This window comes from Aotus nancymaae, unplaced genomic scaffold, assembly GCF_030222135.1.
Source record: "Aotus nancymaae isolate 86718 unplaced genomic scaffold, 86718_ANA_hifiasm-v0.15.2.pri h1tg000079l, whole genome shotgun sequence".
NCBI lineage: Eukaryota > Metazoa > Chordata > Mammalia > Primates > Aotidae > Aotus > Aotus nancymaae.
In genome coordinates this window covers 20,840,955-20,867,604 of record NW_026988494.1, presented here as the reverse complement: position 1 = coordinate 20,867,604, position 26,650 = coordinate 20,840,955, and the positions used below count along the sequence as shown (strand labels likewise).

Genomic DNA, 26,650 nt, shown 5'->3' with positions numbered 1-26,650 from the left:
CTAATGCCCTATCAGTCTTTTTTCATTATCCATTTCCTTCTAACTAGACTGTCAGCTCCAGGAGGGCAGAGACTGGAGGGCAGGATGGAACCTGGTGCCCATCCCCGAAGAACACCCACTGAAAGCATGTTACTTTCCCACTGCCCATTCATGAGGTGCCACACATTTCAGTTTTCTTCAGTCTTTATGCCCGTGTGAACTAAAAGCAACCTTGGGGAGACGGCCAGGGACCCCGTCTCCTGCAGCCACTTCAGTAGAACTGAAGACCCCAGAGAGCCAGAGAAGCCAGCCCAGAGTAGAAACATAAAACATTAGATGGAGATTTTTTTTTTTTTTAATGAGATGAAGTCTCACTCCCATTGCCCAAGCTGGGGTGCAGTGGCGTGATCTCCACTCACTGCAACCTCTGCCTCCCGGGTTCAAGCAATTCTCCTGTCTCAGCCTCCCGAGTAGCTGGGACTACAAGCGCCTGCCACCACGCCGGGCTAATTTTTGTATTTTTAGTAGAGACGGGGTTTCACCTTGTTGGTCAGGCTGGTATCAAACTACTGATCTCAAGTGATCATTGATCATGGCCTCTCAAAGTACTGGGATTACAGACGTGAGCCACCGTGCCCAGCCAGAGATTATTTTTTAACATAAAGTGAGGTGGGGTGGGGGACACAAAGGTAGGCAGTGGGAGAGAGGCCGGCCCAGGCAAGCAGCCTCTCTTTCCACATCCCTGAGAAGGTCAACCAGTGATAATCTCACCAAAAACAACATCTCCTCTTCCCTGTAGCAGGGGAAGAAAAAGGAAAGTCCACAAGTACAGGCTGTTTCTAGAATTTCTCAGTGGCTCATGGAAATTTTGAGTTTTGCTGTCATCACACACATCCTGACATGCTGGGGGAGGGGCTCATGAGTGCTGCCAAGAGGGAGTGATGCCAACGTAACCAAGGCCACAGCCGGGGGCTGCCAGCAGAGCTGTGGCACACACCAGAGTTTACCCACGGTCAAGGCTCCTGCCGTGGGAGGCACCGCAGAGCGTCTGCTGGGTGTTAGGGGGCGGCCGAGGAGCCAGGAACAGGAACTGGGACGTGGAATTTCTGTTCTGAGAGCTGGCACCTGGTCAGAGGCCTGGGCCTGGGGGAGTGGGTGACTTTGTACTTTTGGCACCTTTCTGGGAAGGGAGATGGGAACAGCGTGGCTTGCTGCCCCTGGAAACCACCCAGGGACTTGGTGGCCTGAGAATTTGCCCAGCCTATCAGATGGAACATAGCCAGCCCTGGAGAAACGGTCAGCATTGGAGTTGGAATACAGATACGCCAATCGGTGTCACATGAGCCTGGGATGACAGGGCACAGGACGCGTCCTCAGTGAGCAGGAGGAGAGAAGGGCGGAGGCAGGGAGGAATTCCAGGGCTGGAAGCCTTGTCCTCTCTGCTTCCTGGTAGGGAAAGCAGGGCCAGCCTCCCTGCAGGCTAGCACGGCTCCACCTGGCCCCAAGCCTCAAGTACACTGTGCTCTAAGAAAACAAGCTCCCAGTTCCTGGGGCATGGCCGGGGCCCTCTGGTTTCCAGGAAAGGACAGAGAGTGAAGACTGTTCAATCTTACAGGGGTCTCTCAAATAGCAAGATACATACCCCACCCCACCCCACTTGCTCCCACACAAAAACAACCTTCAGGGTTTCCAGTAAAATAAGTGAAAGAATACAGCTGGTGTAGGTCTGCCGCCCTCCTGGCCCCTCCTGGTCCCTCCAGGACAGCAGCCCAGCAATCCCTGTGTGATGGAGGAGGTGTTTCTGATGAGCTGGCTCCTTGTTTCCCAGCTGGAAACAAAGAAAAGACTTAAGGGATGGACAGAAGGGATCTTCCAAGAATGAAAGGAATCCTAAGATCCAGGACGAACTGGCTGGGAGGCAGTCCCTGCCCTCAGGGGTTACAGTTAACACAGATTTATTAGGACCATCTCCTGGTGGTCGTTTCTGGCTCATATCATACCCAGCTTTCCATCAAAGCCAGCAGAAGACCTGCATAGACAAGGTTCCCTATCTTCAGGTTAAAAAAAAAAAACCACCACCACCAGCCGGCCGTGGTGGCTCCCAGCTGTAATTCCAACACTTTGGAAGGCTGATGCAGGCAGATGACTTGAGCCCTGGAGTTCAAGACCAGCCTGGCCAACACCATGAAACTCTGTCTCTACCAAAAATGAAAAAATATTAGCTGGGCATGGTAGCGTGCGTCTGTGGTCCCAGCTATTGAAGAGGCTGAGGCAGGAGGATCGCTTGAGGCCAGGAGGCAGAGGCCATGGTGAGGTGAGCTCAAGACACTGCATTCCAACATGGGTGGCAGTGTAAGACTGTCTCAAAAAGGAACAAAACAAAAGCAAAGCAAACCCCTCAAGGTTGTACGTTTTGTTCTTTTCTTTTTTAAATAGAGTCAGAGTCTCACTTCTGTGGCATAGGCTGGAGTGCAGTGGTCCGATCATAGCTCCCTGCAGCCTTCAACTCCTGGACTCAAGGGGATCTTCCCACCTCACAAGTAGCTAGGACTATAGGCACATGCCACCAGGCCAGGGCTAATTTTTCTTTCCCTTTTTTTTTTTGATATGGAGTCTCATTCTGTTGCCCGAACTTTAGTGCAGTGATACAATCTCGGCTCATTGCAACTTCCACTTCCTGGGTTCAAGCGATTCTCCTGCCTCCACCTCCTGAGTAGCTAGAATTACAGGCACGTGCCACCACGCCTGGCTAACTTTTATATTTTTAGTAGAGACAGGATTTCACTATGTTGGTCAGGCTGGTCTCGAACTCCTGACCCTAGGTGATCCACCCGCCTCAGCCTCCCAAAGTTCTGGGGTTATAGGCATGAGTCACCACGCCTGGCCAATTTTTAATTTTTTTCTTGTAGAGATGGGTCTTGCTGTGTTGCCTGGGCTGGTCTTGAACTCCAAGACTCAAGCAATCCTCCCCAGCCTCATCTGTCCAAGTAGCTGGGACTACAGGTTTGTACCACTGACCAACAGTTAACTAATTCCATACTCCTCCCACCTGTGCTTGCATGCCTATTTCATAGGATTCTCACTAACACTAAGTATTAAAATATTCCATCTTTACAATCTGATAGGTCAAAAGTTACTTATTTTTCTAATTCTTTTAATTTGCATTTCTTTGATTATCAGTGTTTTAAGTTTACTAACATTTATATTTCTTCTCCTTTTACAAACTGCCTGGTTACTCTTCTTTGCCCCCACTTTTTTTATTTTTTTAGATAGAATCTCACTCTGATGCCCAGCGTGGAGTGCAGTGGCACGATCGCGGCTCACTGCAACCTCCCCCTCCTGGGTTCACGTGATTCTCCTGCCTCAGCCTCCAGAGTAGCTGGGATTACAGGCACGTGCCACCACACCCAGTTAATTTTTGTGTTTTTAGAAAAGTCAAGGTTTCATCGTGTCGGCCAGGCTGGTCTCGAACTCCTCACCTCAGGTGATCCGCCCGCTTCGGCCTCCCAAAGTGCTGGAATTACAGGCATGAGCCACCATGACCAGCCTTCTCTGCCCGTTTTCGCTGATACATTCATTTTTTAAAATTGGTTTATTATATGGCAAAATATTAACCTTTTGTCACGTTACAAATATTCTTCCTAATTAGTTGTTTGCCTTTTAATTTTGTTAACTGGTATTATTGAGACAATTTTTAAAGAGGTAAAGCCAAATATACCATGTTTTTCCTTTTTAAAGTTTCTGCTTTTAGTAAACATGCTTGGAAAATCCTCTCCTGCCCTGTAAGTATAGGCATATACACCCGTATTTTCTTGCACTTAAAGTTTCGGGCCAGGTGTGGTGGCTCACACCTGTAATCCCAGCACTTTGGGAAGCCGAGGCAGGCAGATCACGAGGTTAGAAGTTCGAAACCAGCCTGGCCAGCACAGCGAAACCCTATCTCTACTAAAAAGTAGCCGGGCATAGTGGCACACACCTATAGTCCCAGCTACTTGGTAGGCTGAGGCAGGAGAATCGCTTGAGCCCGGGAGAGGTTGCGGTGAGCTGAGTGTGCCACTGTACTCCAGCCTGGGCGACAGAGTGAGACTCCGTCTCAAAAAAAAATTTTTTTTGAGAGACCAGGCATGGTGGTTCACTCCTGTAATCCCAGCACTTTGGGAAGCCAAGGCAGGCAGATCACGAGGTTAGAAGTTCGAAACCAGCCTGGCCAGCACAGCGAAACCCTATCTCTACTAAAAATACAAAAAGTAGCCGGGCATGGTGGCACACACCTATAGTCCCAGCTACTTGGAAGGCTGAAGTAGAAGGATCACTTGAACCTGGGAGGTCAAGGCCACAGTGAGCCATGATCGAGCCGCTGCACTCCAGCCTGGGGGACAGAGTGAGACCCTGTCTCAGAGGGTTAAAAAAAAGGGGGAATGGAGAGGCTTACTGATGATAAGTGGGGATGGAGGGGGATGCTTTCTGCTCCCTTTTTGAAGATCTTCACTTGGAGGTATTAAGTAGATTCCAGTCTTAGACTGGCATCTGTGCATGCGTCCCTAACCCAGTGACACAGCCCCTCTCTGCCCAAGGAACTGGCCTGACAATTGAAGATTGCTCGACCAGACACGCTGTCCCTTCTAAGCATGACACTCCGCGATTAGTTAAACTCTCTGCTCTGTTTTCCCTCTCTGTCACAGGGGTACCACAGTCTGTCCTCTGCCCATCCCACACTCAACCAGAGCTCTCTGTACAGAGGCAAGTTGTTGGTACAATCATCCCTTGAAATCAGCAGGGGATTGGTTCCAAGACACCCTCACCGCCTCCAGGATACCAAAATCTACAGTTGCTCAAGTCCCTGACATAAAATGGCATAGTATTTGCACATAACCTACGCACTTCCTCCCTACAGACTTTAAACCATCTCTAAGTTACTTATAGTATCAAATATAATGTAATTGCCACGTAACTAATTTCTATACTGTATTTATTTGTATTCTTTGTCATCGTTATATTGTTAGTTTTGTTTCTTTTCTCAAATACTTTCCATCTGTGGTTGATTGAACCCACAGACACAGAGACTGAGAGCTGACTGTACTGCAAAGTATCTAAGGACACAGGGCCTGTAGGCCAGCCTTCCACCCACCTGGTTTTCAGATCTGTGTCGCCATGAGGGGAGCAGACAGCCTGAGGCTGGGCCCCAGCCTCCACAGCAAGGCCTGCCTTCTTTCCTAGGTCTAAAAGAAAACTCTTTTCTTTGGCAGCTCTGTGGACCAGAGTTTACTAAGTGACATTTCCCCCCACCCTGAATCTAGTGGGTTGAATATTATCCCCGCAATTAACTGTCTACCTGAAATCTCAGAAAGTGGCTTTATTTGGAAATAGAGATTTTGCAGATAAAATCAATTAAGGATGTCAAGATGAAACTGTCCTAGATTTACGACGGGCCCTAAATCCAATAACCTATGTCTTTTTTTTTTTTTTTTTAAGATGGGGTTTTGCTCTTGTTGCCCAGGCCAGAGTGCAATGGCACAATCTCAGCTCAAAGCAACCTCAGCCTCCTCCTGCCTCAGCCTCCCAAGTAACTGGGACTACAGGGATGTGCCACAGTAGAGATGGGGTTTCTCCATGTTGGTCAGGCTGGTCTTGAACTCCTGACCTCAGGTGATCTGCCTGCCTCGGCCTCCCAAAGTACTGGGATTAGAGGCATGAACCACCGCACCAAGCCCTATGTCTTTATAAGAGAAAGAAGAGGGAGATTTGGACGTGCAGAAACACACACCAAGAGGGGAAGGCCAGGTGAAGATAGAGGCAGAGATGGGAGTGGTGCGGCCACAAGCCAAGGAATGCCAAGAGCCACCAAAAGCTGGGAAAAGAAGGAAGCATTCTCCCCTACAGCTGTCAGAGGGAGTATGGTCCTGGTGACACCTGCATTTCACACTGCTGACCTCCAGACTTGTGAGAGAATACATTTCTGTCATTTTTAAGCCATCAAGTTTCTGGTAACTTGTCAGGGGAGTCATGGGACACAGATCCATGGGTAAATACTTTGGTGCTAGAATTAACACCTGATCATGTTGAGCTGTAGCTGGCAGAATGCTAAGATGACTCCAGTGACCCTCACCACTGTGTGTAGGCGGGACCCATAAACATGAGACGTCGCTCCTGGGATCACAGCACATTGCGTGGCAAAAGTGAGTCTGCGGGTATTTGCTGACCAACTTAGTTGACCTAAGACAAAGAAATTACCCTGAGTGGGCCAGAACGAATCTGGTGAGCCCTTAAAAGGGATGGCTCCTTTTGGCAAAAAGAGTTGAAGCTGAGAAAGACTCGATGTGGGCAAGAGGCTGGCTCACCGGGGATGGAGGGGACCATGTGGAAAGGACATATAGGGGCCTTTAGAAACTGAGTGCGTCCCCTGGCTGACAGCCAGCAACGAAAAACAGGAGTGAGGGGGCAAGGGACCTCATTTCCATAGCCACAAGGAGCTGCATTTTCCACAACCATTTGAGCCTGGCAGAGGCCCTTAAACCCCGGCTGACACCCTAAGTTTAGTCGTATAAGACCCCCAGCAAAGAAGCCAGTCATGCAGTATTCTGACTTCTGGCCTGGCCTAAGGAATTGTGAAATGGGCCACGAGCAGTGGCTCACGCTTGTAATCCCAGAACTTTGGGAGGCCGAGGCGAGAGGATCATGAGGTTAAGAGATCGGGACCATCCTGGCCAACACGGTGAAACCCTGTCTCTACTAAAAATACAAAAATTAGCTGGGCATGGTGGTGCGCGCCTGTAGTCTCAGCTACTCGGGAGGCTGAAGCAGGAGAATTGCTTGAACCTGGGAGGTGGAGGTTGCAGTGAGCTGAGATCGTGCTACTGCACTCCAGCCTGGTGACAAAGCGAGATTCTGTCTCACAAAAAAAAAAAAAAAAAAAGAATTCTGAAATGATAAATGGGTGTGTCATACTAATACACTTGCCTGCTCTGATAGACAGACCTCCACTCCCCAGACCAGTGAAGTGACAAGTCCTGGTCACAGGTGACAGAGCCAGGCAGTCTGGGTCTCTGCACTTCTTCCTATCCCAGTTTACTTCCAATTAACTCACTCTTCTGACACACGCCTGCCAAGAGTGGGTGGTATGGAAATGAGTGGTAGTGGGTTCTGATCGTGGACCAGGCAGGCCTTATAGCTTCTAACATTAGGCTATGGTTCTCATCTCACAAAGAATTCTAAAGCTAGGAACTGGACAGGAGTACTGTTTAAGACAAATACAGGCCAGATGTGGTGGCTCACGCCTGCAATCCCAGCACTTTGGGAGGCCAAGGCAGGAGGATCACCTGAGGTCAGGAGTTCGAGACCAGCCTGACCAACATGGAGAAACCCCGTCTCTACTAAAAAATACAAAATTAGCCTGGCATGGTGGCGCATGCCTGTAATCTCAGCTACTCAGGAGGCTGAGGCAGAAAAATCACTTGAACCCGGGAGGCGGAGGTTGTGGTGAGCCAAGATCGCACCTTTGCACTGTAGCCTGGGCAACAAGAGCGAAACTCTATCTCAAAAAAAAAAGACAATTACAGTTGGCAGAAGACGTGAACTGCAGAGAGGGAGAGCGTAGCTGAGTAGGCACAGACCTGAATGGGGTATTCAGCAGGTAAGACGCTGATCAAGAATTCAGTACACCCCAGTGCAGCTCTGGGTGCAGAATCAGAGTATTTGAAGCGTTCGCCTCTGCCTCCAGATGTTATCATCTGAAAGGTGAGTTGAGTCAAATAATCAACAGTCCACATGTGGAAATGTGTATTAATCGGGGCCACGATAATAAGAGCAAAACCAGTGGAAAACAACCTTCACTCCAACTAAGAAAATGACTGAGAGGGTTTTTCACTGTTGGAGAAAAAGTCATAATGGAAAGGGAAAGACTAAAATAAAAAGGAATTTAAGAGGTTAGATCAGAATCAGAAGTAGCAGGACAAACTCAAATTTTTTAGTAAACATGTATACAGATAGGTGCCGAATTATCTGTTCTCCAGCTTTGTCTGCTAAGAGGACCTAGAAGCAATGAACATACCTAGCAACCAGACCTTGGTTTTAAACACCATTCTCCAATAAAGGAAATCAGAACTCCTTGGAGAAGTGGCTGATTCTAGGGCTGGGGCAGGGAAGTTACAAGATGAGCCTGGAATATTTTGTAGTACCAGAAATTAAGGAAACATTTAAAAAAAAAAAAAAAAAAAAAAGCCATGGGCTTCCCAGAAAAACTGGAAGGAGACAACTGGAAGGAGCTCCTAAATTGTCAAAGCTAGAACAATTTGGGCCGCAAATAATAATATTATTATTATTTTTTTTTTGAAATGGAGTCTTGCACTGTCGCCTGGGCTGGAGTGCAATGGCACGATCTCGGCTCACTGCAACCTCCGCCTCCCGGGTTCAAGCAATTCTCCTGTCTCAGCCTCCTGAATAGCTGGGATTACAGGTGCCTGCCACCATGCCCAGCTGATTTTTGGTAATTTTTTTAGTATAGACAGGGTTTTACTATGTTGCCCACTCTGGTCTCGAACTCCTGACCTCGTGATCCACCTGCCTTGCCAATATTATTCAATTTTAACCCATAGACTAAAATCTGGGCCAGGCGCGGTGGCTCACACCTGTAATCCTAGCACTTTGGGAGGCTGAGGCAGGCAGATCACATGAGGTCGGGAGTTCAAGACCAGCCTAACCAACATAAAGAAACCCCATCTCTACTAAAAATACAAAATTAGCCTGGCATGGTGGAGCATGACCGTAGTCCCACCTACTCGGGAGGCTGAGGCAGGAGACTCACTTGAACCCAGGAGGTGGAGGCTGCAGTGAGCCGAGATCATGCCATTGGGCTCCATCCTGGGCAATAAGAGCAAAACTCCTTCTCAATAAAATAAGTTTAAAAAAATAAATAAAATCCGATTATGAATAATCAAATGCATAAATAAATGGGAAAGCAGGGCCAGCTCTTGCTTACAAAAAATTCTAATAAATAAATGTAGAAGAGGAAAATAGAGAATCATTAGGCAAACATCACAATAATCATTGCTGCAAGCAGGGTCCACAGAGGGATGCTAAAATTCGGGGATGAAAGTACAAGGAGAAACAGAATTTGCATAGTCTCAAAGTATCTCCTGAAACTACAAAGGGAAAGAAGGATAACTTTCAGTCTATCCATTCTTTTTTTTTTTGAGATGAGGTCTCATTCTGTCACCCAGGCTGGAGTGCAGGGGCTCAATCTCAGCTCACTGCAAGCTCCGCCTCCCGGGTTCAAGCAATTCTCCTGTCTCAGCGTCCCGAGTAGCTGGGATTACAGGCACATGTCACCATGCCTGGCTAATTTTTGTATTTTTAGTAGACACAGGGTTTCACCATGTTGGGCAGGCTGGTCTTGAACTCCCGACCTCAAGTGATCTGTCCACCTTGGCCTCCCAAAATGCTGGGATTATAGGCGTGAGCCACTGTACCCAGCCCCATTCAGTTTTTGTAAAAAACCACCACCACAAAACAAAACAAAAAAAACCTTTTTTCAGTGTGGAAATCAAGCAGACACCAACCAAGTAATCCAGGTAAATATCACCAGTAAGAAAATACTCCCGGCTGGGTGTGGTGGCTCGTGCCTGTAATCCCAACACTTTGGGAGGCTGAGGCTGTTGGATCACCTGAGGTTGGGAGTTCAAGACCAGCTGGCCAACATGGAGAAACTCCATCTCTACTAAAAATACAAAATTAGTTGGGCATAGTGGTACATGCCTGTAATCCCAGCTACTCAGGAGGATGAGGCAGGAGAATCGCTTGGACTTGGGAGGGAAAGGTTGTGGTGAGCGGAGATTTTGCCATTGTACTCCAGCCTGGTTAACAAAAGCAAAACTCCATCTCAAGAAAGAAAAAAAAAAAAACAGAAAAGGAAATACTCGGACATGGCACGACTGGTGCAGTGACTCACACCTGTAATCTCAACACTTTGGGAGGCTGAGGTGGGAGAATCGCTTGAACCCAGGAGGTGGAAGTTGTAGTGGGCCAAGATCGTGCCACTGCCCTCCAGCGTGGGCACAGAGTGAGACCCTGTCTCAAAAAAACAAAAACAAAACAAAACAAAAAACCTGTGTCATGATGGATACTGTGAAAGGATGCAACATCACTTTATGTTCCAACATTCTAACAAGAAAAGAGGGAGAGGCTGCCACAGATTGCAGCAGACTAGGGCGAAGTAACTAAATGCGGTGTGGGATCCCAGATCAGGTCCTGGAAACGGCCAAAGGACACTGGTGGAAACACTGGTGACATTTAAATAAGGCCTGCAGTTTAGTTAACGGTGTTACACCAGTGTTGATTTCCTGCTCCTGATTATATAATTATAATCTGGGGTGAGGAATATAAAGGAATTCTGCTATATTTTTGCAAACTCTTCTGTACATCTAAAATTAGTTCAAAATAAAAGTACAAAATAAAAGGAAATGGTTAAGCAAACTAAGATACAGCCATAAGACAGACTAAATGCTTAGGGAGTTTTTTTTTTTTTTTTTGAGATGGAGTCTTGCTCTGTTGCCCATGCTGGAGTGCAGTGGCATGATCTCAGCTAACTGCAACCTCCGACTCCCGTCTTCAAGCGATTCTCCTGCCTCAGCCTCCTGAGAAGCTGGGATTACCGATGCCCACCACTGTTCCCAGCTCATTTTTGTATTTTTAGTAGAAACTGGATTTCACCATCTTGGCCAGGTTGGTCTCAAACTCCTAATCTCATGATCCACCCACCTGGCCTAGGGAGAAATTCTGATGTCAAGATAAGATGGGAGTAGACAGCCAATTATATCTCCCTCCCCAAAAAAAAAAAAAAAAAAACTGTAAGGAACTATGCCAATATGTAAGCAGAGACTGCAGCAGGATTATCGACTCCCCCTGTCCCAAATACTTTTTGCACTTTACAATATGCAAGCCATCACTTTTGACCATCAAAAGAAAATACAGTTGACAAAAATACCAAACAATGGTTTGGAGGAATTCTGTGTCATATAGTTAATCACATCCATTAGAGTTTCTGGGAGAGACTTTTAAGGCCTATGTTCAGGCCAGAGGTGGGGTTGCTCCATGCTTCTGAGGGCTAAGGCAGCAGGCAGGAGGCTGGAGGAAGTGCGCTGGTGAGGGAATGAAGTTGCTCCAGATAAGAGCAGGCCAGGCCAGGAGCGGCGACTCACGCCTGTAATCCCAGTACTCCGGGAGGCTGAGGTAGGCATGTCACTTGAGGTCAGGAGTTCGAGACTAGCCTGGCCAACAGGTGAAACCTTGTGTCTACTAAAATCACAAAAATTAACCGAGTGTGGTGGCCTGTGCCTGGAGTCCCGGCTACCTGGGAGACTGAGGTGGGAGAATCACTTGAGCTCAGGAGAGGGAGGTTGCAGTCAGCTAAGATCGCACCACTCCACTCCAGCCTGGGTGACAGAGTGAGAGCCTCTCTCACTCCGGAAAAAGAAAAAGAACAGGCTGACAGGCTGCACCCCAAGACAGAAGGCTGCTGGTACAAAGCAGTTAAGTCTTTGATATGGAAACAGCTCCATGTTCGAAGAGAACACTGGTACCTTAGACCCCCAAGCCATTCAAGACTCCTGGACCCAACCTACATTTCCAGCCACCTCCCTTGCTGCTCCCTCTTATCAGCCGCACCATCCCACCACTCACACACCTCTCCTTACCGGGACCCTGCTCTCTCCCCTTCCTTCCCAGCTTTCAAGAGGTGGATCAGTCCCTCCCCAGGAAGCCTTCTCTGCCGGCTCCTGCCTTCCCTCCTCTGGCCTCATGAAGTACTTCTCCTCTGTTCCACTCGCTGCAGCTTCAGGAAGGCCACAGCCTGCATCTGACTTTCCACATGTGCACAGCTCCTCACACATTTCACAAGCATCTCAGGAATGGAGATGGTACTTAGCAGCTCTCTTAGCTGACTGCCACAGGACTGATCACAGCCCCCAGGTATCCAGTTCCTCCCTGCAGCCAACAGCCCCTTACCAGGTGGCCAACCTCCCCCAACTCCCCACCCCACCACCTGCTGTCACCATTGCCGGTTCCAGTGCCAAGGGCCAGCTTTATGCAGGTTCTATTTATTTAAATGGTTATGATTTATTTACATAACAACCGAAGGCTAGGCATGGTGGCTCACACTTTTAATCCCAGCACTTTGGGAGGCCAAGGCCAGTAGATCACTTGAGGTCAGGAGTTTGAGACCAGCCTGGCCAACATGGAGAAACCCCATCTCTACTAAAAATACAAAAAATTAGCTGGGCGTGGTGGTGCGTACCTGTAATTCCAGCTACTTGAGAGGCTGAGGCAGGAGAATCATTTGAACTGGAAGGTAGAGTGAGCTAAGATTACGCCACTGCACTCCAGCCTGGATGACAGAGAGAGACTGTCTCAGGAAAAACAAAAAGGAAAAAACAAAAAAACCCTAAAAAAATAAACGCAGGCCAGGCAAGCTGGCTCACGCCTGTAATTCCAGCACTTTGGGAGGCCGAGGCAGGTGGATTACCTGAGGTCGGGAGTTTGAGACCAGCCTGACCAATGTGGTGAAACCCTGTCTCTACTAAATCCAAAAAATTAACTGGGCATGGTAGTGGGAGCCTGTAATCCAGCTACTTGGGAGGCTGAGGAAGGAGAATCGCTTGAACCCAGGAGTGGAGGTTGTAGTGAGCCAAGACTGTGCCACTGCACTCCAGCCTGGGCAACCAGAATGAACACTCTGTCTTACATAAATAAATAAAATGCAGAGACAGGAGAATCGCTTGAACCCGGGAGGCGGAGGTTGCGGAAGCAGAGATGGCACCATTGCACTCCAGCCGGGGCAAAAGAGTGAAACTGTATCAAAAAAATAAATAAAATAAAAATAAATGCAAAGAAAAATGTGTCATTTCTTAGAAAAGTAAATCAAGTGATCTAGAACAGCAATTTTGAAATTACTGTCTTTATGACACCTGGGGTCCCTGAGGTAAAAGACTATTTTTATTCTAATATTCAGACATTAAAAGCTTTTCACTCTCACTTTTCAGAAGCTACATGAAATGTGACATGTGCTTGTGTCATCTTGAGTTTTTTGAAATTTCTACGGTAGAAGTTTAGGGTATAATATATATGTGTTCTCACATTAGCTCGATTTGTTCTCACAACTTTTTTTTTTTTTTTTTTTTTTTGAGACGGAGTTTCGCTCGTTACCCAGGCTGGAGTGCAATGGCGCAATCTCGGCTCACCGCAACCTCCGCCTCCTGGGTTCAGGCAATTCTCCTGCCTCAGCCTCCTGAGTAGCTGAGATTACAGGCACGCGCCACCATGCCCAGCTAATTTTTTGTATTAGTAGAGACGGGGTTTCACCATGTTGACCAGGATGGTCTCGATCTCTTGACCTCGTGATCCACCCGCCTCGGCCTCCCAAAGTGCTGGGATTACAGGCTTGAGCCACCGCGCCCGGCCTGTTCTCACAACTTTTAACTGACTTCTTAACAGCAAATTTAAGTTACGCCTATTATAATCTGTTCTCTCATTATCATACAATAAAAAAATTATTTTAAAATCCTGAACTTTCTAAAAATATAAAAGCAAGGCCATTCTTTTGACTATTTTGGAAAATAGTTATTTTTCATGAAACACATTTTTTATGCTAACATGTAATAGCCTTATTTTTGCTTTATAAGTGAATAAATAACTATTTTTAAATTTCTCAGTTTTGATGCTGAGGCAGAAGGATCACTTGAAGCCAGGAGTTCAAGAGTAGCTTCGGCAACATAGTGAGACTATGTCTCAGAAAAAAAGATTTTTTTCTCAATTTTAATTTTTAGTACACTATACAGAAAGCCACATATACAAAAGGCAATGTAAGGGGTCCTAGGATCAAAAAGTTTGAGAATTACTAATCTAGAAAGACTGGTTGCAAATGGGAAAATAAAAAGCTGAAATTAAACTAAGTATGTTTTACAAATATCTCGTCTTTGCTTTCTTTTTTTATTTAACAAAAGTGAATTAACAGATTTATGAGGTATTTAACCTTTTACCCAGGGATCTCACTTCACAGATGTATTCTGCAGTCATAAGTGGGGACAGGGTAATATGCATGTTGGTTAAAAAAGATGGTTCCCCCATACTATGGAATACTACACAGCTATGACAGAGAGTGCTAAAAGCATTCTATGTGCTGACATGGAAAAGTGAATAAATAACTATTTATTCACTAGTTAATAAAGTTGATAGGTGAAAAAAGCAAGGTGTTGAATGTTTAAAACACTACCTTGGAGCATTTATTGAAAAGCTGGAGGAAGACAAGGTTTTGCTGTTTTTTTACCATTTTGATTTTTCAACCATGTGAATATGGAGCCTAGTAGAAAATTAAAAAAAAACTTTTTCTTTTTTTTTGAGACTGAGTCTCACTCAGGAGGCTAGAGTGCTGGCACGATCTTGGCTCACTGCAACCTCCACTTCTTGGGTTCAAGCGATTCTCCTGCCTCAGCCTCCCAAGTAGCACCAATTACAGGTGCGCACCACCACGTTCGGCTAATTTTTTTTTGTATCTTTAGTAGAGATGGGGTTTCACCATGTTGGCCAGGCTAGTCTCAAACTCCTGAGCCCATGATCCACCCGCCTCAGCCTCCCAAAGGGAAAAAAAATTTAATAAAGGAAATCGGAAATTACAGGTATGATTTTTACATAGAAACAATTTCTAAGTCTAAATAAGGGATCTAAAGACTCAAAGAAAAGGCCTTGGCGCTAAATCAAATTTTGGTGAATAAAAATACATACATGTTTTAAAGATAAATGATTTAAGACATGCAGTTTTTCTTTTTTTTAAGATTCCCAACTTTTATCTGATTTTTTTATTAACTACTAAGACTGAGTGCCCTGCCTGAGAGCCATTAGGAACTCAGAGGTAATAAAGGTAGGACAGTCACCTTCTCACTCCACCAAGCCCCAGGATTCTCCGGGGCCTGCCCCTAGAGGGAGGTTAGGAGGTCTCACTGCAGCCAGATCTCCAGTTGTCAAGGTGGGGAATTTGGTTTCCGCACTCTGGGCTCCCTTGGGCAGGGCAATTCTGTGGCTTGCCTGTCCTCTTCTTGTGCAGGTTAGAGGTTCCCAGCTTCTGCAACTCTGCCTCTGCCGGGCCCAAATGGGGGCCCCCTCTGAGAGGCTTAATGCCCGCGTGGGACAAGACAGTGGGGCTTCATGACCCTGTGTCCCAGGGTCTGCCCTCCTGTCCCCTAGGTGGGCATGAGGCCCTTGGCTGGTGGCAGTCGAGGTGGCGGACTCTGGACTCCTTATCTCCTGGCTTTCCACCAACCCGCCAGCCTTGAGGTCAGAGAAGTTCCACTGCAGACATCCTGTGAGTGCCAGCTGGGCTAAGCAGCAGGCCCCTTCCCCGCTCACTCCTCAGCCTCCCATGTCTCCAGGGAGTCTGAAAAGAGAGAGACTCATCCAGAAGAAATTAACACCCCCTCCCTCAATAATCACAGGGACAAATGGTCCCTTCCTCTTCTAGTTTCCTTTTTCTTTTTTTGAGGCAGAGTATAGCTCTTGTTGCCCAGGCTAGAGTGCAATGGTGCGATCTTGGCTCACTGCAACCTCTGCCTCCCAGGTTCAAGCGATTCTCCTGCCTCAGCCTCCCAAGTAGCTGGGAATACAGGCATGCGCCACCATGCCCAGCTAATTTTGTATCTTTAGTAGAGATGGGGTTTCTCCATGTTGGTCAGGTTGGTCTCAAACACCCACCCTCAGGTGATCCACCAGCCTCGGCCTCCCAAAGTGCTGGGATTATAGGTGTGAGCCACGGTGCCTGGCCCTTCTTCTAGTTTCCAAGCAAAGCCTGGAGGCGTCAACAATTTCATAATTACATTTAGGATCAAAAATAAAACCCTTCTTTGGTCTTCTCCATCAAGTCTCTTGGCCACTGGCAACCACGTGACTCAGGAACACCAATTTACCTCCCTGGATCCAATTTCTTTCAATGTAAAATAAAGGGATGGGACTCCAAGATCACCAAAGCCAGAACATTCGATGGTTCTGGGGCTCAACAACAAGGCCGAGCATTACCTTCGCCAGGTCAGGTGCGGGCAGGCTATTATTCTGGCACAGTGGGGAGAGGGAAGTCCTGGTTCCCAGGCACACGCAATCTATCCACAGCACTACTGTGTAAACCCCACGATTCGGCAAATATTGGACATGCATTGAGGTTCCTCTTGGAATAGTGCAGGGTGTGAGCACGTAAGGAAGGCGGAAGAAGGGAAGCAGGATTTAAAAACAGAACCAGTCCAGTGACTGATATATATCCTACACACACGGACACACAAGTGTGCCCACACACACAAGAACACATGCACCATGCAAGCACACACAGGCATTGTTACTCCTTCCTGGCTACCATCAGCCCAGAGAAGGGGCATTTCTTCTCTGAAGAAATCAGAGTAGCTCCCAGAACTAAAGGTGGAAAAAAATTTCTTTTCAGTAAGATTGCCCAGTTGATCTGTGGGACAACCCCTGGCAGGCCACAGAAAAGCTGCCTTCCCAGAAGGGCAGGAAAATTCCCTCCATTTTGTCAAGGAAGACATGAATCAACCTTATGTCCAGTCTCACACCATTCCTACAACCCAACCCAACTATCAGCCTCTGGGACCCCTAAATAACCCACTCCACCCCACAAAAATGATGACAATGAGAATGATGACAAACCCTCTACTATGTTCCAGGCAAAATCACAACATCCCACAAGCCAGTGAGAACACAGGTTAACAAATTTCTCACTGCTGGAGAGTGACGGGGCCAGGATTTGAACAGAGACCCACCTATCTCAAAAGCCCTGAATTCCTCCGCCACGAGCACAACCGTGTCTAGGAGGGCGCTGGCTCTCTGAACTGAACTGTGCAGAGCACAGAGGCCTCTCTTGTGTTGCTATCTTGTTCTTCATCTGTGGATGCTGTTTCTCCCCAAGAGTCTGCACTGGAAGGGTGGTGGCCAGGCTGTCTGCGTGCATCCATCACTGCAGAACCCAGAGACCAGGCACTGTACATCTACGTGCTAAGTGTCCCAGAGCCCATAATTTTTTTTTTTTGAGACGTAGTCTCCCTCTGTCACCAGGCTGGAGTGCAGTGGCACAGTCTAGGTTCACTGTAACCTCTGTCTCCCGGGTTCAAGCGATTCTCCTGCCTCGGCCTCCCGAATAGCTGGGATTACACCACCCTCAGCTAATTTTTGCATTTTTAGTAGAGATGGGGTTTCACCATGGATGGTCTCGATCTCCTGACCTTGTGGTCCGCCCACCTCGGCCTCCCAAAGTGCTGGGATTACAGGCATGAGCCACCTTGCCCAGTCAAGCCCATAGTTCTTACTCTGGTCTAAATGACAAGGCCGATGATGCAGCTGCCCCACTCCCCCGCAACTCCTCAGGTCTGCCGGTTCCTCCAGCTTCTGCAATGGCTGGCCAGCTGTCAGTCAACACCTGGATCTTAACTCCCCCTTAGGACTGCCCTCTCTCAATGCCCCAGAGGCCAGATGAGTAACAAATGATAAATTAAGCAAGAACTTGCTTTTGGCCTGGCCCTTTGGGAAGAGACAGTATGCAGAGGATTGCCCTCCACTGTCTGGTGCCCTATAGTCTTACCCGCAAACCAGCCGTAGGAAGAGGATCACCAGCCTATCTCCTGGCTACCACAAAGGTGATGGGAAACTCATCTCTCTGAGCCTCCACCAGGAAAAGGAACATGTGGCTTTTCACCCCAGCTGCTAAGTTAGAATTCTGGACATCCCTTCTCTTGCTTTACCAAGGATGCAAGTTCCTCTCCATATTTAGGGTTTGTGTTACAAGAGGTAAGGATTACAGAATTATACATATTGTGGATAAGACCTAGTTTGACCGTAGTACCCTCCCAAGGTCACAGGGCAGGTTAGGAGCAGATCAGGGACAGAGGGCAGAACTAACTCCCAGGCCACTCCTCCGCAGGAGGCACAGCCGTGCCAATGGCCTGGGGCTCCTAGGAAAAGCCACTAAAGACATAAACCCAAACCAGGCTTGCTCCAGGAAGAAGGGTCAGGTCAAAGCTGCTCCTACCCCCATGCTTCCATTCAGGCCACAAGACAGCACTCAGCCACTGCCCAAATCGTGTCCGGAGTCCTCCGGTACAGCTGGGCCCTTTAACTGTTTAGAGAAGCCTCTCTTTGGAACACAGGCCTAGGCATGCACCAGATCCTCAAAAGTGAACCCCTAGTCCAGAGCTGAGGAAATTTTCCCGGCTCAACTGGACCTCAGGATCAGAGATGAAACTGCTAGGATGGTGACTTTGTCCCACCTCCTCACCCACCAAGAGGGGGCAGCCTGAACCCGACCACCAAAGTTGGTCACTAAGGACCAAAAATAGCCAGAAAGCCATCCTCGCGGGCAAGCCAGGTTGGAGATTCGCTCAGCCGGAAGATTGGGGATGTGTATCTTCTGGGAGGAGGTGGACTGGCGGGAGCCCGGGGACGCAGCTCCTGGAAAGCAAAGTCCAGATCCCATCGCCCCATGGAGCCGCCCCTCAGATTGGCCACCTACTGTCTGTGATCTGCGTCCTTGTCCGCGCGGAGGCTCCGGGAGCCCGGCTCAGCCTTCGGCGCGGCGACCCACGCTCTGGGCACCCTTCTGCGGCTCTCGCATCCGCGCCCTCCAGGCGGACGGGCCTCGCCTTGACCTCTCCCCTCGCCATCCCGGCACCGCGGCCAGGTGCAGCCTCCACCCGGGGGTCCCGGCGGGCGCGGGTGGTGCCGGGTCCTCGGCGCAGCGCTGTCCCCGCCCCCACCCGGTGCCCCAGCCTGGGGCGCGCGGCTCCTTCGCCGCTGCCCATCCCGCGGTCCCTCGCGTCCCCGCCCTCACCTGGGGCTCGGAGGCAGCCCCAGCCCTGCGCAGCCTCACCGCAAGGCCCCAGGCGGCCGGCGGCGGCAGGAAGAGCAGCTCAGCTCGTTCGTCCGTGCAAACACCCGCGCCGACCCCCTTCGCTGTGTCCGGGCCCCGACACTGCGCGCATGCCCGGCTATATACCCGGCGCGTCAGCGGCCGGGCCCGCCTCCAGCCCGCCCCCGGCCCGCCCCGCTCGCCCCGGGACTGCCACGTGGGGCTGGCGCGCCGGGGACCTGGCCAGCCTGCGTCCTCCTGCGTCCTCCTGCGCCTCGCGGCCCTGGCTGTGGTCGGCGCTCCCACCCTCCGTCCTCCAGCTCCGCTGCGAGCTCTGGCCGTGACTCCCGAGGGCCCCCTCCTGCTTCCGAAAACCTCCCGGGAAGACCTGCTCCCCGGGCGCAGAAAGCTCTCACCGCCTGGCCTCCACCCAGAACTGCCCGGAGGAGAGTCCTACCCACTCGATTTGAATGTGCATTTTACCACTGCTGGTTCACCCAGAAAGCTTCTCTTCCCTCCCCAGTTCGGAAAGGTACTCTAGAAGGGGACGCGCCCTTAAACGATGTTTCTTCTGCGTACTTCCACCAGCCAAAAGAACCAAAATTCCGTGGTTGAGTTCCAGATAAACCATATTATATTCACTTTTCAGACTCGATGTTGGCACCGCTTCCCACAGTGATCAGACGCCTAAGGAACCCCACTAACCCAAAGTTGGGAGAAGTGTTCATTTGGGGGGTGAAAAATGTCCCAGGAGACTCTTCAGCTGTGGGACAGTCCCACTGAGATGTATATCAGGCCTGGGAAACGCAGATTTCTTGAGAAAATAAACCACCCATTCGACTCCCATTGTTCTGTTCTGCGGCACATCAGGACTATTTCCTCTATTAGCTGAGCCAGCTGTCACCTGAGCCTCGGGGGCGCTCAGAGGAAGGGCTTTCTAGCCCAACTGTAGCTAGTTAATACTCGGTGCAGCTCCTAGCCCAGTCACTGGTGCCCAGACGGCACTAGTTGTCTCTGAAATTGCGCAGGGACGGGACAACATCCCACTCTCTGCAGGTCTTACAGGGAGGACCCCCGTGACGGCGGTGCTAAGGAGGAAAGAAAGCAGACAGTCCCTGGAGCCGGTGGCAAGAACTGAGCGGCTTCCTCTTCGCCAGGCCAGAGTGGGCCAGATTGTTCATGTTACTTTGGAAGAGACTAGCTGGGCCCCGGCGTTTCTAAAATTCAATTATCCTCACCCTGTAATTACAGTGCTGCAGTGGTTATGGGGGCAGCGGTGGGTGATATTCCTTTCATTTATTTTCCAAGTGATTTCAAAGTAATGATATCTCTTGCAGAATTTCCCTCAGAGCCCCTTCATCTTTGTAAGAACCCTTTCTATTGCTCTTTTGGTTAAACTCGGTGCTTTCCAGACATTCTGTAATCCTTGTGGGACTCCCATCCCACTGTAGTGGGCTGTCAGAAAGGGGCCAGTCCCCATCACGCCTTTCGTTGAAGCACCGGAAAAGGAGTAAGCCCACACAGAGATGAAGTGAAATAAACATGCTTCCAACACACAGAGCTCTGAAGGATATGAAGCCCTTATCCTAAAGGAGTGTTAATCTCTTAAAACCAAAGTCGGAGAGCAATCCCATCGCTTTTCCAGGCAAGGTGTCAATACTGCCCACAGGAGAACTAGACAACCTTCAAGGAGATTGCACGGCAGAGAGGGGGCAGGACCAGACATCCCACCACGGGGCCTATCACGGAGTTCTCACTTGTTTTCAATCACACCAAAGGTTGAGCTGCCAAAGTCCACATGGGCAAGCAGAGCTGATAAGCTATCAGCAATCCATTAGGGAATACAGTTAATTATTAACAAAAGCTCTTCACTCCCCATATCTACCCACACACAAAATTCTTTAGGTATCCCCTAAATCCTTCCTTGTTGCTGGGTAGTTCTCAGTCTCTCATTCCTCCTGCCATTTAGAGACAGAGTCTCACTCTGGGGCCTAGCCTGGAGTGCTGTGGCACAATCTCAGCTCACTGTAACCTCCGCCTCCCAAGTTCAAGTGATTCTCCTGCCTCAGCCTCCCAAGCAGCTGGGATTACAGGTGCCTGCCACCCTGCCTAATTTTTTTATTTTTACTAGAGATGGGGTTTCACCATGTTGGCCAGGCTTGGTCTTGAATTCCTGAGCTCAAATGATCTGCCCACCTCAGCCTCCTAAAGTGCTGGGAATACAGGTGTGAGCCACCTCACCCAGACTCGGCTCTCCACTTTTTCCTCTCATTACCCATTTTCACTTGTCAAAATTCTTTTTTTTTTTAAACGTTTATATTCAACATGGCAGAATTTAACTTGTCCAAATTCTAACTCTCCAAAGTCACCTCTTGTCTGCAAGCTTCTGGATTCTTCTGAAGCATGTTTGAGCTACCCTTTCAAATTTTTTGACTGTAACCCACATTAAAAACATTTAACACTACAACTGCAGTATAAATAACATAGCAAACAAAAATTTTACAAAATATCCATAATATATGCAAGGGAATGATATTTTGTTATAGTTCAAGTTCTTAAAAAAGTGGTAGCAAACCCACTAAGTTGACTTCATGACCATTATTAGGTTGTGAAACCCAGAATTAAAATTTTATATGGTTTATGGTACTTATATTTTTTCCCTTAAAATTATTTCACTTTAATCTCTAACCTTATTAGACCTTAATCTGCCTCGATTACATGAGATTTCCGTATATACCTGTATCTCCTAATGTAACATCTTGCACATAACAGAGTTTCAATAAATATTTGCTGGATTAATGAACTGGCTGGCTCAATAAAAGTTTGTTGTTGGGCAATATTTAAAGGAACTTAGCACAAAAGTCTGACATTTTCATTGCTACTGTTTCCCTTCTGACAAGACACCACAGCTACCTGCCAAAAGATACATAGACAGATTTCCCATAGCTGAGGTGAATAGAACAGCCTTGGGAAATAAGCCAGAGAAATGAGATTCCAGCCGATTGTGCAGAGTGGGCTGGGGACTCCAGATGACAGCCCTCTGTGCGGTTTGTGGTGACAAGGTAAGCAACTTGATCAGGTGGACAGAGTGAGATCCCTCTGCACCCCAGGTCTCAGGCCGGCTGTTCTTTTTATGAAACGGAGTTTCACTCTTGTTGCCCAGGCTAGAGGACAATGGCAGGATCTCAGCTCACTGCAACCTCCACCTCCTGGGTTCAAATGATTCTCCTGCCTCAGCCTCCTGAGTAGCTGGGATTACAGGCGCACACTACCACGCCCAGCTAATTTTTGTATTTTTAGTAGAGATGGGGTTTCACCATGTTGACCAGGCTGGTCTCAAACTCCTGACCTCAGGTGATCCACCTGCCTCGGCCTCCCAAAGTGTTGGGATTACAGACGTGAACCACCGTGTTCGGCCTTAGGCCAGCTTTTTTTACAGTCTGTCCAGAGATCCATGATCAGATTTCTCTGGTACCTTCTTGGAAAAAAATGCATTCTCTGTTTTGGCATGGCTTAACAAATTTAAGAGGATTGAAAGGAATGTGAAGGTTCTATTCAACCCAAAATCATGTCAGCCAGGACTGAAGTACTAGCTCCTTCCATTGTCAGCTGAAAGAGAACAGCTTTAGAGGCCTCGATTGTTCATTTCTGTTGTCATCGGATGGTTCTGACACACACAAAAAAGGCAACTAGGACAAATACTTGGTTTAGTAAGCTGTAGAAATCTGTCCATTTTAGCTAAGTTGTCTAATTTTTTGGCAAACAACTGTTCATAGTATTCCCTTATAGCACCTTTTTTTCTTCTTCCCTCTAAGGTTGGTAATAATGTGCCCTCTTTCATTTCTGATTTTAGTAATTTGAGTCTTTTTTCTCTGTCAGTCTAGCTAAAGGTTTGCCCATTTTGTTAATATTTTCAAAGAACCAACTTGCTTTCTTGATTTTCTCTATTTCTCTGTTCTCCATTTCATTAATTTCTTTCCTGATCTTTATTTTTAAAATATTATTTTTGTCCTCACCTGTGAATGAATGTTTAGTTGGGAATAGAATTCGAAGTTTAACAGTTCCTTTTTTTTTTTTTTTTTTTTTTTTTGAGACAGAGTCTCATCTTGCTGTTACCTAGGCTGGAGTGCACTGCGACGATCTCAGCTGACTGACTGCAACCTCCACCTCCTGGGTTCAAGCGATTCTTCTGCTTCAGCCTCCGGAGAAGCTAGGGTTACAGGAGTGCGCCACTATGCCCAGTTAATTTTTGTTATTTTTAGTAGAGATGGGGTTTCACCATGTTAGCCAGGCTGGTCTTGAACTCCTGACCTCAGGTGATCTGCCTGCTGGCCTCCCAAAGTGCTAGTATTATAGGCGTGAGCCACCGCATCCAGCCTACAGTTGCTTTTTAAAATTACTATTCCTCTTGTCTTAAGGCATCCATAGTGGTTCAGGAATAGTATGCTGCTGGTTTGACTAACTTCCTTTGTAAGCAATCTCTTTCACTTCAGTTGGTTTTCTTTAATTGACAAATAATAACTGTACATATTTATGGGGTACAATGTGATGTTTGGATACCTGTATACACTGTGGAAATGATCAGATCTGGGTAATTAGCCTATCGTGTCAAATATAGATATATATGTATAATATATGCATATTCTTTTTTGCTGTGTCTTTGTCAGGCTATTCTTTTTTTAAAAAAAAATAATAATTCCTTTGTAGTGGAAAAGTTTTAAATTCTTTTCACTATTTAAAAATATACAGTATTAACTATAGTCACCTTGATGTGCAATGAAACACTAGAGCTTATTCTTCCTAACTGTAACTTTATACTCACTGACCAACGTCTCCCTTCTCCCTGCCAACCTCCCTCCACCCCCACCCAGTATCTGGTAACTCCCCTTCTACTCTCTACTTCTATAAGCTTGGCTTTTTTAGATTCCACATATAAGTGAGATCATATGGTATTTGTCTCTCTGTGCCTTTTTTTTTTTTTTTGAGATGGTGTCTTGCTTTGTCACCCAGGCTGGAGTGCAGTGGCCCAAACTTGGCTCACTGTAACCTTTGTCCCTGGGGTTCAAGTGATTCTCCTGCCTCAGCCTCCTGAGTAGCTGGGATTACAGGCACTGGCCACTACGCTCAGTGAATTTTTGTATTTTTAGAGAGATGGGGTTTCACCATGTTGGCCAGGCTGGTCTTGAACTCCTGACCTCAAGTGATCTACTTGCCTCGGCCTCCCAAAGTGCTGGGATTACAGGCGTAAGCCACCATGTCCAGCCAAGCCTGGCTTATTTCACTTAACATAATGTCTTCTAAGTTCATCCAGGTTGTCAAGTGACAGAATGTCCAGTTTTTTATTTAAGCCTGGATATCATTCCATCGTGTAAACGTGTCACATTTTTAAAATCCATTCATTTGTTGATGGACACTTAGGTTGTTTCCATATCTTGGCTATCGTGAATCATGCTGGATGAACATGGAGTGCACGTTATCTCTTCAGCAAACTGATTTCTTTCTTCTTTTTGGAAATAGAGACTCGCTCTGTTGCCAGGCCAGAGTGCAGTGACACCATCTCGGCTCACTGCAACCTCCACCTCCAGGGTTCAAGCGATTCTCATGCCTCAGCCCCCCAAGTAGCTGGGATTACAGGCATGCACCACTGTGCCCAACTAATTTTTGTAGTTTTAGTAGAAACAGGTTTTCACCAGGTTAGCCAGGCTGGTCTGGAAGTCCTGGCCTCCAGTGATGCCCTCGCCTTGGCCTCCCAAAGTGCTTCGATTGTAGGTGTGAGGCACTGCGCCCCGCCCAGCATAGATTTCCTTTAGGCATATACCCAGTAGTGGAATTAATTGCTGGATCATATCTGGTCGTTTTGTTTTCAAGATTCTCAGTCTTTCATGTTCCATACTTTGACTATAGTATATCTAGTGATATATATGCTTTTCTTTATCCCCAGTAAATTTCTTTAGATGATTTTTTTTTTTTTTTTTTTTGAGATAAGGTCTCGTTCTCACCCAGGCTGGTGTGCAGTGGTGCTATCACAGCTCACTGTAGCCTCAACCTCCTGGGCTCAAGTGAGCCTCCCACCTCAGCCTCCTGAGTACCTGGACTGTCAGGCATGTGCCACCATGCCTGGCTAATTTTTTATTTATTTTGTAGAGACAGGGTTTCACCATGTTGCCCAGGCTGTTCTAAAACTCCTGAGCTCAAGCAATCCACCCACCTTGGCCTCCCAAAGTGCTGGGATAACAAGTATAAGCCACTGCACTGGCCCATATCTTTCATTTTGGAAAACTCTGTGTCTTTGTATCTTCCATATTGTGTGTCACCCATTCTTTCTATCTTATCCTGTAGGGACTTCTGTCAGACGCATGTTGGACCTGCTCATTCTCTCTGGTCTCTTCTCTTCCATAGGTCCTAATTATATGTCTTCGTGCTGTAATTTAATGGACCACATTGGCTTCTGCAAGGTTCTGGAGCTTTCATTGGTCTGGGCCAATCTTTGTTAATTTTTCAACTTGTGGCCCTTCAGCATGCTAATAACAAAAATTCAGACTACACAGGCTTGTGGGCCAGGCTTGGAGATTTTTCATGGATGTCTTTTTCACCCTATCCATTTCCCTGGTGAAAGACCACATTTCCCCGCAGCTGCCCCAGGATGGTTGGCACGGGTTCTCTAGCCCCATTGCAGCTTCCAGCTCTCTTCATGCAGGAGACTCAGCTCTAGCAATCCTGCACTTTGCAGGGGCTCAGGCTGCATGTCCTGTCCCTGTCTGGAACGAAAGACCTCACTACTCCTGCCTCTGTATTTTGCCCAGAATCCTGGGAATTGTGCTGGTACCACTCTGGCTTCCCCTTCCTTTTTGTAACAAATATTAACCTTCCTCCCTCCCCCACTGCTTTCTCCTCTCTTCCCTGGTAAGTTTGTTATAGCTGATAAACCTACACTGACATATCACTCAGAGTCCATAGTTTACATCAGGGTGTACATTTCGTGGGATCAGACAGATTCATAATGACATGAATTCACCATTACAGCATCACAGTGAATAGTTTTGCTGCTCTAAAATCCTTTGTTTCTGCCTATTCATCTCTCTCTCCACAACTGCTGATCCTTTTATTCTTTTTCTTTTTTTTTGAGACAGATTTTTGTTCTTGTTGCCCAGGCTGGAGTGCAATGTGCAATCTTGACTCACTGTAACCTCTGACTCCTGGGTTGAAGCAATTCTCCTGCCTCAGTCTCCCAAGTATCTGTGACTACAGGCACCCACCACCATGCCCAGCTAATTTTTATATTCTTAGTAGAGATGGGGTTTCGCCACATTGGCTAAGCTGGTCTTGAACTCCCGACCTGGTAATCCACCCACCTCAGCCTCCCAAAGTGCTGGGATTACAGGCGTGAGACACTGCGCCTGGCCAAACTGCTGATCCTTTTACTATCTCCACAGTTCTGCCTTTTCCAGAATGTCATGTGTTGGAGTCATATATAGCCTTTCCAGATTGGCTTTTTCCAATTTAGTAATACACATTTTAGTTCCCCTGTGTCTTTCCATGACTTGCCAGCTCATTTCCTTTTAGGGCTGAATAATATTCCACTGTCCAGGTGCAGTTTATCCATTCACCTACTGAAGGACATCTTGGATGCTTCCAAGTTTTTGAAACGATGAATACAGCTGCTATGAATGTCTGTATGCAGCTTTTAGTGTGGAAATGAGTTTTCATCTCCTTTGGGAAAATACCAAGGAGTATGACTGCTGCATCATATGATAATATTATGTCTGTTGATTTGTAATACTGTTTAGCTTT

The 26,650-nt window shown here is 47.5% G+C and overlaps 1 protein-coding gene across 2 annotated transcripts in view; it reads right to left on the bottom strand.

The window, feature by feature from the left end:
• The window catches only part of SLC39A14 (solute carrier family 39 member 14), a 57,793-nt gene extending 38,833 nt beyond the window's left edge, over positions 1-18,960 (bottom strand). The window contains exon 1 of one of the 2 annotated variants that reach the window (XM_064368843.1): positions 18,881-18,960. The gene's annotated coding sequence lies outside the window, so the exon portion shown is untranslated. Of the gene's footprint in view, positions 1-18,841 lie in introns of both variants that reach the window. The other variant, XM_064368845.1, reaches the window with a different exon arrangement.
• Positions 18,961-26,650: the final 7,690 nt, after the last annotated feature.